Raw genomic sequence first — 11,611 nt, forward strand, 5'->3', positions numbered from 1 at the left:
TGGAGTCAAGTTAAGTCAAGTTCAATTTATTTGTATAGCTTTACATAATTAGTACTTAATAAAGGACAGAGACAAAGAAGAAAGAAGAAATAACATGAAGGATCAAAGACCCCCAGTGAGCAAGCCAACGGCGACAGTGGCAAGGAAAAACTCCCTCAGAGCTGGAGGAAGAAACCTTGGGAGGAACCAAGACTCACAAGGGGGACCCGACCCATCCTCCTCGGGTCAGAACTATTTAAACATTAATGATAAAAATGACCAAATCAGATACAACAGACAGTTAATAGTGGTGATATTAATAGTGGCAGACAGCCACGAGTCCATCTAGGTTTTAACACGGCCACCAAACAGGCAGCAGCGGCAGGCGGGTGAGCCGCCGGTCCGCCATGGGTGGTGGCGGGTGGGGGGGCCCGCTGGCCGGACTGGTAGGTGGCAGCTGGTTTGACGCAGCAGGTCGGGCTGGGTGGCCATTTACTCGGAGAAGGTAAAAAGAGAAATTCTCAACTCTATTGTGGCGGCACAAGGAGGACCTACTCAACGTTAGGCCTTTGGTTCTGATGTTATGGCTGGGTTAGGTTTATCTTCAATGATGAAATGATAATATAAACATGCAAATATGCAGAAATCGAAGACATTGGTATGGTACATAAGGGTGTTTATTAATTAATCAGGTGTTAATTCACATAAAGAAAAAAGGGTTCTGTAAAAGTACAAAAAAAGGGTTCCTTTGACAATTAACAATAGTGGAACCATTTTTGATGTTGGATGATCATGGATGATCAGTTATCGTTCTCAAGTCATGTTGCAAACGTAACTTGGTCCTGCAGATTTCTCCTGTACAACATCTGGAGAATTCGACCCTTCCTCTCTAGAGAGGCCGCCCAGGTGCTTGTTCAGTCTCTCGTCACTTCCATACTTGACTACTGCAACTCTCTTCTGGCTGGTCTCCCTCTGCACACCATCAGGCCCCTGCAATTCATCCAGAATGCAGCGGCACGGGTCGTCTTCAATGTCCCTAAATTCAGCCATGTCACTCCACTGCTGTGTTCTCTTCACTGGCTTCCTGTAGCTGCTGCCCGCATCAGATTCAAAACCCTGACGCTGGCCTACAAAGCCAAGAACGGACCAGCCCCTCCGTACTTGATGGCAATGGTCAAAAAACGATCCACACCAAGAGCCCTTCCAGCTACAAGTACGGCTCGGGTCGACCCGCTATCCCTCAAAATTCACGGAAGACAAGCGTCCAGGCTTTTTTCTGTCCTGGCACCGAAGTGGTGGAACGAGCTTCCCCTGGGTGTCCGAACGGCAGAGTCGCTTGCTGTCTTTAAACGCAGACTGAAGACCCAACTCTTCCGAGAGTACTTGGACGAATAGCGTCTATTATAGTCTATTCTAACTAGCTAAGGTTTTCTTGTGCAAATAGCAAAGCACTTTTTGTAAGTCGCTTTGGATAAGAGCGTCTGCTAAATGTCGTAAATGTAAATGTTGTTTCTTTTTAGATTAAAGAATCATGTACAAGAAGTTCTCCATCATAGTCAGATAAAATGTATGTAGGATGCTAATATGGTCCAAAAACTATACGTTAAAATCAACATATATCTTTTTGCTGTTCTTTTACTACTTGCCTACTATCATTAGCATCAGTGCGTGCTACAGGAGCAGTATGTGAACCTGTAAAGGGAAAAATATTAAAAGCATCAGACAGCACATCAGTGACATACTGCTAGAAGAAGAGAAACGCAAGCTCTAACATTGCATTTCCTTGTTTGGTGTGGATCCCTTTAGCAGTGCATTCCCACCACAGTCCGTAGTTCCTACCATTAGAGAAGTGAAGCACCCTTAGATTGTGTTCAGATACTCAGCTCCCCTGGTCTGGGCCAAAGCAGGAAATGATATATTGTTACCTTTCGGTTGTGGTACGCTTAGGGAATCACCCTGACATATTTGACATGGACTCAAAACATGTAAACAGAGCCATGTGGGTAGAATCTGATCTGAACTGATTGAGCAGATGTATATTTGGCAGCAAGAACTGGGAAAATATCCACTGAACCTTCTGAACTCTGCTCTAACTGAGCTTGTGAGTGATATATCTGGTTTCAACTGAGTCGAGAAATTCTACAGCAATGAGCCCCGACGTGCCCCGACGTTATCATGCACTGCAATACAATTGATGTGTTCCCTCACACATGAATGTGCAAATATCATCTAATGCAGGGTTAATTAAAGGCACAAGGTACTGGATGCTAACCGTGAACACTACGCTATGTAGCTTTGACAAGACAATCATAATCATCATTTGTGTCAGGCACAGATGGAGCAGAGGGCCTTGCACAAGGGCCCAACAGTGGCAACTTGCCAAGTATCAAACCCACAACCATGTCATCAATAGTCTGGTGTTTTAACCGCTGAGCCACCACCCATTACTAAATATAGTAATGTCAGGGTAATTCTCTATTACTCAATATAGTAATATAACATTACTACTGTATTGTTTACCTGTTTAATTATATTTATTGTAATGTTTATTCTTTATATTATTAATAAACATGCACCAACACATCTAGGTATGTATATCTTTGAGCCACAAGTAAGGCCTGTCCTATTTACAGTACAGTAGGACTCAAACATGCTACATAAATAGTGCTTGACTTATAGGTCTCAGACTAACGTCCACTACAGTGGACAAAATGCATTGCGAGGTCCCAACCCAAAAAACAGTACATTTTCTTTTATATGGGAAACACTGGAGATTGGACATGGAAATTCACTGACTTTCTAAGGCGGGTCTCAGTCTCAGTAATTAGGTGCATATGACAGTGTCTAACTTAACCTAATGAGCCTTTCTAACAAAGCAATCACAGCAAGGTTCACTTTAATCAAACCAAACCTGCTGAGTGTGAACGCACATTGTAACTGAGTGGGCCAAACAATGAGAGGAAAGTGAAAAGAAAGTCATAAGTCATATTGCAAAAATTCCTGCACCTACTTCTCCATTTATTCCTAAATACTGAGCTAATCTTTCTCTCTCCAAAATGACTGGAGCCTTCAGCTTTCGGTAATGGCTGATGATATATATATATACCTTAAACTGAATAGTGCTAAAACAACTGAAAGAAGCTCATGCCACCTGAGGAAAAGAGAAAGAAGAAGGGTAATAAAGGGGAATAAAATGGCTATTCGTATTGAGGTTTATATGGTGGTTTCTGACAAATATTAATCTAAGTTTACTTGCACACAGAAGCCTATAGTCTTACTTATTGCCTCAGAAACTGCGGGGAGGACTTGTTTGCACTCAGTGCCACAAGAACATTAGTGGAGTCAAGCACTGATTGTTGAATGATTAGTTCTGGATCACAAATGCCCCTGCCACTCATCCCAGAGATACTGGATAGAGCTCTATGATTCCAGAGAAGTCAGTTTCACTTATTCACAAATCAATATTGAAGGGTTTATACTGCTCTAATCAGTGTTTGGCATTGAGCATAGTGGTTTTATGCTGATGTACAGCTGCTGTAAAGCATCCCATTCTAATTACAATGCTTCTCTATGGAGATTATACAAGGAAAGGACAGAATGATCACAACCAACAACACCCAAGTTGATGTATTTCATGTGGGTCGGTTTCAAAAGAAATAATGAAGTCATGGAATGAGCAGATTTGTTTGTCTGTTTTTTTGTCATTAAATAAAGAGAAAAGAGATTAAACGTGACTAAATAATTTGAACAAATATAAAGTTTTCATTATGATTACGAAACTTACCAAGCAAATTTAGCGAGACACTGCAGGCTTTCCTCGAGGGATGTGAACATGTATCACTTAAAGTTCAATTCAGCAAAGCACATTAACTAGTTATTAAAAGTGACTGAATAGTTCAAAAACTCAACATGCTTCAGGCGCGGTGCTTTAAAAAGAAGACTGCAGCATGCTGAGCAGTCATGATGCTCATTAGAAGCCTCGTTTACATTTTACTAATTAATGTCAGTGAAAGGCGAGTGGCAGTTCAAACAGAGGTTGTTTTACTTGCACTGTAGGGTCACTGTAGGCCCACACTGCAGGTTAATTACATAGAAATAATATTGTAATTAATATCCCATACATAGCTATAGGTCATAAGATTTTTGCTATATATTGGATATATACTGGATAGTCTTTGCATAATTATCTGTTTGTAATTAGATAAGTTACATAAATTACATAGTTTTAACTAAGCTGTACTTCCAACTTTTTAAATTCATGTTAAAAATGATTCGAAATTCAATTAATATATTTATTAATCTCACAAAACAACACTGTACTCTAGTGGAACAGGTGTGAGTGGGCCCTGCATCTGGGAGTTGTTTGCTCCCAGATGCAGTCTCAAAAATCTCAATTCAAGAGATTGAATTCTCAATTCAATTTGAAAATCTCAATTCAATTTGACGTTTGCTGCTTGTCACTAAATCATGGCTGAAAATTGCATAATCCCATAGGAAATGACTGGTCGCTTGTCACTCTTTTGCCTGCTGGGGTGAACACATGGTTAGACTATACAGTGAGTTGACTATGTAGTATACGATTCAAAAACTGAAGATATTATGCTAACTAAACAATCATCTTGTACAAGCACACCAAAATGTAACTATTCATTAGGTTTCATGAAATATCATAAAATATCATAAATATACTTACGAACACCAGATGTCATGTAACGAAACCCAAATACTTTGTCATCTTGCTTAAGTAGAAATTTTGGTTAGCTAAACTTTACTGGAGTAATTATTTTTCAGCTGACTTTTTACTTCTACTCCTTACATTTTCATCACTCAAAAAAACAAAAAACAAACAAAAAAACCCTATACAGATACACCCTATTGGTTTGTAAGCGATCCATTGCACCTGCACATGTCACATCACACCCCAGCAAGGTTTTTTGTCACATTTACATTCCAGTAAAAACTATTGATCACACGCCTCTGAAGTTTGACTTTTTGCACCATTACAATACTTATAGGCAACCACTCATCTTATTTTCCACTCCATTAAACACATGTTAATGCTCAGCAGTGCACATAGAGTCTTCTTTAATAGATCTGATGTTACTAAAATGCATTAATTTTCAATGGGCAGGTATGCAGCTAAAACAGGCAGCTTAGTGCATCCCACATTTTTCAACATTAACATTTTAATAGAGCATTATAGTCATTATTATTTTTGAAAAATGTTTTTTTGGGGAGGTGGAGTAGTGCATTATAGGCCCCTGTGGCGCGGCCTAAGCTTTTGGCAATAGTTTTCCTCACATTACTTTTACTTTTATACTTCAAGTAGTTTTGAAAGCAGTACTTTTACACTTTTACTTGAGTAAAAAGCTTACGTTGATACTTCAACTTCCATAGAAGTCTTTTTAAACCCTAGTATTTACACTCACTTCTACCTGAGCAATGAATGGGAATACTTTTGACACCTTTGACGAACACAAACAAAACTGGAGGCACCAACAGAAAGTTTAGAGCAGTGTTCCCCTAATGTTCCTCCAGGTGACCCAAAGCACTGCAAGTATTTCTTGACTCAACACGACACACCTAATCCAGCTCATCAACCCATTAGGGGACCCTTCATGAGCTGGAACAGGTGTATGACTTCAGGAAAAAACTTGAAAGTGTTCAGCTGCAGCAGCTGGATTAAGAAATAATTGTTTTGCTCATTACAGAAAAGTTGATTTACTGAGCTGGTGATGAATATTTAAATGTACAAAAAGGCGTTTCCATCAATGTAGGACCTAAAAGGGTTGATGCAACTGTGACATGAAGGAATCAAGCAGAGGAAGTGAAGGCCAAATATGTGCTTCAGAGTCCCAATTGAAAAACCATGACATGACGAGCCTATCCATGCCCTCCTGGGGCAAATAAACTGAAAGAGAGGACCTGCCAAGCCTGGAAGATTGAATGCATTCAGTCTAAGCAAACAGAACCCAGTCAACTTTGGCTTACTGCCTTCCAGCCATTCATGTCTCCAGAGTATGGGGTCACAACCTCAATCTTATCATGCCTACACAGATGTTGTATGACCTTTGTGTGTGTATTATTCGCACGACTAAAATTTCAGAAGACATTTTTGTCTTTTTTTCTTTTTTTTTTTAAAGAATCTGCACAAACCACACTGAAAATTCCTCAGGGCCAATTTCAACATAGCACATGATGAATACTTCTTTACCATGAAGATCTTCCTACAAGTTCATTATAGACCATATATGCTGTATGAAAAAAAGAGTGTGCTGACAGCTGATGGACTAGGCCTTGAGCTCCCTGCGGCGTCCAGCGGTTCTCTTGTATGTATTACATTTGCATTCATTAGTCTGAGATGTGTCCAAGGTGTGATACAACTGCTTCCTGAATGTCATTTTCCTAGTAATGGAAATACTCTATGTCAAGTGTGTGTCAGGTAGCTAGTCCAATTTATCAATCTGAATTTATTTCAGTTCACCAGAGCTTGTCATTTCTCAATATCAGCATTAGTGGAAAATCAGAGGAAATGGAATTATGAGCCCAAGACAAGCTAGTTTCCTTTTCCACGGACTTCAAATGGCTAGGAAATTTCCTATGAAGAGTGTGTTGCTTGACGGTTTGGGTGGTTCCTCCAGGACCATGGTGCAACATAGGCACAGTGCGTACAGAACACAAGTGCAACCCAGTACAAGTGTAGACAGACAACACAGTACAGACAGAGAATAATAAATCATTTAGGGGTAGTGTGCAAATTATGCAGTGTGCAATAAATATTGAGTCCAGTGAGGTAGTAAAGATATTTGTGCAAAATGCTTCCCATTTTGTCTGGGGTAAACGGTTGGTGAGAGAGAGAGAGAGAGAGAGAGAGAGAGAGAGAGAGAGAGAGAGTGCATGGAACAGAAAAAAAAACATCAGTTCAGAAGTTGAGTTGAGTTGAGAAGTCTGATGGCTTGGGGGAAGAAGCTGTTGCAGATTCTGGTCGTGTTGGACCGGATGCTGCGGTACCTTCTTCCTGATGGCAGGAGGGAGAACAGTCTGTGTGAAGGGTGGGTGAAGTCATCTACAATGCTGGTTGCTTTGCGGATGCAGCGGGCAGTGCAAATGTCCATAACGGAGGGGAGAGAGACTCCGATGATCCTCTCAGCTGTCCTCACAATGCGTTGGAGGGTCTTGCGGTCAGAGGCTGTGCAGGTCCCAAACCAGGCAGTGATGCAGCTGCTCAGAATGCTCTCTCATTCCCCAATATCTTCCTAAAAAAAAAATGTGAACAAAAAGTTTTGAAGTTTGCGCTCATGTCTACCTTCACGGACTCTATTCTAGTGTTGTACGTCAGGTGTGTTCTATTCAGTGTCTTTTCATGTTCATTGTTTGGTTCTTGCTTTATAATATGTTGCACCTGAGGCTGGGGTATTTAAGGGGCTAGCGCTAGCTACTCAACGCCAAGAATTTAACATATTCAATGTACTGAACATATTGAACGTAGTCAGTGTGGCGAACGACCACGTGCGTTGGCATTCAAGTGTATGGTCCAAGAAGCCTCGAGGTCGCCGGAGAGACGCTCTCTCTCTACAGGATCACGTTATCGTTATTGTTCATGGGCGAGCCTCGTTACCAGGTCTGTCTTATTCATGCCATTTGGGTTCTGCAGCTGATCTCTCAGCTCTTGTTTTCACATCACGTAAGTTTCCTAGCGCCTGACGAGCGCAGCTTTAGTTTCCCCGTGTTTCCCCAGGCACTGCCTGTAGGTTTTGGTTATTGTTCCTCATCCAGCTCATTTTTCTTACGTTTACCCCTGTTTGTTTTGTTAATAAACTCTCTCGCATCTAACCATCCCCTGCGAGTGTTCACCCTTCCTTGTCAGACCTAGCCAGTCATGACAGTAAATGAGTTACGCCAACTACGGTTGGTAAATAAGGCCCAAAGGAGTGACAGAAAGACATGTGACAAAATCTATGAAGAAAATAATGAACACTGTTTGACACAGAGCAGAACGTATTCATGGTCCACTTTTGAAAACTCTGGTGGACAACAAATTGGCCAGCTCCGGACAGGCACGGAAGCAGCGGAAGAAAGACAAGTTGCATGCTATTTAGAGGGGCGTCTCCTGCCACTAGCACATTGCCTTAATGAGCAACAAGGTGTCAAAACAAGTCAGACTCTCCGGTGTGCTTTCCCCTTGTTTACCTTTCACAACTCTAACCACTGACACAACAAACCCAGCTCTCGCTCACCTCCCCAAGACACAGCCTGCCGATGAGCCCTGCAGGGTCAAAGTCACGCTGGAGCGTTTTCAATAGAACACCCTGTTAATGAATTAACATTGCTCGTTTAGCCCCACTCTTTAATTCAGGGAAGAACAGGGTGGTAAGACCAGGTGCCTGATTACATATAAACTGCTCAGAGGAGGCAGTTCATTTAAAGAAAGAACCAGTCCACAACAGCAATATTAGCTCCGGCATTAATATCCACCAATGATTTCCTTACCATTCAATCAACTGATGTGTTTGTTTTTGTTTTTGTTTGGACTGAGATCAGGAGACATCACTTTGGGTTTCAGCCGATGTTTGACCAGGCTGATTGCAGACAGTGCTGTGGTGTTTAGTGCTATGGAGGTCCAAAGGTTTTAGGGGTTTAAAAGCTGGCCTAAAACCAGTTTTTCATATTCCTGCACTACCTGAAAGTTGTGTAAAGTACACGTGTGTACAATTATGTGCTTGTTCAGTTTTTTTAGCTGTTTAAAATAATTATAGGCCAGCTAGAACAGCATGCAGGATGAGACTCATTGTTTGGATTCATAACTCTCGGTTTAAGCCATCTTGTTAGCAATAAATTAGCTCTATAAAATAGTCTATAAAAAAATTTAGTGTATAAATTTAGTGGCTTGCATGTACAGCTCAGCCAAATCAGTTAAGTTCTTGTTCTTGTTGAGTTCTGTCAGTAATTGCAAGGGCAGAGTCTGCGAAGAACAACACAAACTTCACTGACATTCAGAGTTAATTGTGCCCTAGAATGGAAAATCGTGGAAGAATTAAATTAAACAAAAGAAAATCCAGCATAACCAAGACAGAGCTGTAAAATGGGCCAAACTCCAAACATTACAGTCCTGACTCATTTTATTTATGCCTCCCAAATTGGCCAAACCCAGCCGACTAGAGAAAGCCTGGTGAACTTGATGACTACTTAGGAAGAAATAAGGATTAAAAGTCCAAAAGAGGAGGCAGAAGGACCGACTGCAGGAAGCGCCGCTGTGGGTATTCCTGCTGGGACATCATGGGAGTGTCACAGCACATGAAAGCCGGACACACCGCAGCAAGAAGACAACAAGGGGAGAAGCTGTTTGTGCCTGTGTGGTGTTGTAGACCAGCTAGTAAAAGCAGAGCTCATAATATTATTATTTCATAAGCTCACCACAAAAGTAAAATCAGCATGTTTTATTCTGAGGCAAAATAACAGGGTGGTAAATAGGCTTACAAAACTGCATCCGAGCATATTTCATCCCAATGAATGTTACATCATTATGTATACGTCATTATGCATCATTATGACTGAGTAGTTAGCATACACATCCATGTGTGTTCTGGTAAGGTTTTCCAGCTTCCATCTTTTTTTCCAATTATTAACACTGATACAAGTCCAGGCTCCTGTTTCTTTGATTGAAGGAAACCTACACACGTAAAAAAGGAAGCCACTGTTTAGCATTTGGTTCAAACAACGCGCAAGAAGTGTGTTTTCTTACAGTTCGTCCACTGTGTATGCACATATCTGTTAAACAAAGGAGGGCGTTTCCCATTCACACCTTTAGCAACCAGCTGATAGGCTCTGTATATTGAAGGCTGTCATTTATTCCACAGACTCCATGTTTAGTGTTAAAGGCTGTACTATTCATTTTCTCCTGCTATGATTATAATGTCTCTGGTTGTACAGAGCCATTAATCTTGCGTTTGCAGTGCAGAGAAATACCTTTTTCTTGTGGGCTCCTGCATCATGGTCTGGTCTGCAGCTCATTTAATTAGCTAGCTAGATAAGCTCGTTTGCCCTGGCTCACTAAATGTAAAGCAATCTGAGCTGTGGGCAGAAAAGAGAGGATGCGATGGGGCCAAAACATCATAGGCTATTACTGGCGCTGAGAAAACTAGTGTGCTGAATGTACGTGATTCAAACGGGTTCCATATGGGCACAATATATTACATCAACCCTGTTGCCTCAAAATAAACCTAAGTGTGTTGATGTGAATAAATAAAGAACAAAGCACTTTTGTATGAGTTGACTTTCTGTTTATAGCTGTAACTTCATAAAATATGAGACATAAGCAATACTGTATTTTATATGTTTTTTAGTTTAATTTAATTTTCATTAAGTGCCTCAAAAATGGAAGGCCCGTGACATTGTATAATTCTGCGGAGTCTAAGCCAACTCATCAAGCTAATTATTCATAGCAAGCAACATACAATGAGGAACAGCACTAAACATGAATTCTAGCTTTCACACTGATGTCTGTCCATTGCATTATATGTGCAATGGGTTTCATTTTTTATAGTTCACTACTGTAGCACCCTAAATGTTTCTTTTGGGTGAATAAAATTCATCTATCTCTTGAAGACACCACAATTGGCTACACATGAAACGAGAAGCAGTCATGACTTACACTAGGTAAAATATTTTTAACTGATTTTTTAAATCCTTTGCTTTATTTGTCTTAAAGATAAATCAATGCGTAATGAATACATTCCTCTATTCGTGACTACTGGGTACCATAATGCAACATGTTTTGAAGTGCTAATTCCTGCTTTTATCACCATATTTATTCAGGACTAGTCAGAAAGTTTCTCTGAGATTCTGAGGAATGCACATTCTTAAAAGCCACAGAGTGACTTTGAACATCTATTCTTGCATAACGTAATGTAGTAGAGGAAGTTAACAGCATACAAATCATATGTATGCCACTGCCTGGATCTGTCGATCTCTAACCCATGAATCAGACTTCACTGTGTGGAGGCGTTTGAAGGTATGAAGCCTGATACTGCTCAACATTCTCTGCTCTCTATAAATCCATTCAGAACTAACTCTGTCTCTTTACCTTCTCAAAGTAAATGGCCACCTGCTCGACCTGTTAGAGGACTGGCCGCTGGGGTCCCCTCTACCTGCGTCAGACCAGCTGCCACCCACCAGTCCTTGTTAAAATCCACTACTAATATTACCTCCATTAACTATCATTACTCTTACCATCTCTACTATGATTATATAAAGTTAAACTACGCCATGATTATTATAGACATATTAAGATTATGCTGCACACCTGAGCAGTAGAACAGTCTTGGTGGTTTGGTGACTTCAATCAATAATTCATAAATAGTTTAGACCAGAGGATGGGTTTCCTTCAGCTCTGAGGAAGTTTTTCCTTGCCACTGTCACCTTTGGCTTACTCACTGGGGATCTTAGGTTTTCATGTCTTCTTATGTTGTTGATTTCTTGCCTTTTTATTGATTCTGTAAAGGTGCTTTGTGACAACACCAGTTGTAAAAAGCCTACACAAATAAATCTGATTTGAGTATAAATAAATATTTCAATAGCAGGTCAAGGAAACCACAACCATCTTCAGTCAACCTCCATTAATAGTACTGATCTG

This window comes from Salminus brasiliensis, chromosome 12 (assembly GCF_030463535.1).
Source record: "Salminus brasiliensis chromosome 12, fSalBra1.hap2, whole genome shotgun sequence".
NCBI classification, from domain to species: Eukaryota; Metazoa; Chordata; class Actinopteri; order Characiformes; family Bryconidae; genus Salminus; species Salminus brasiliensis.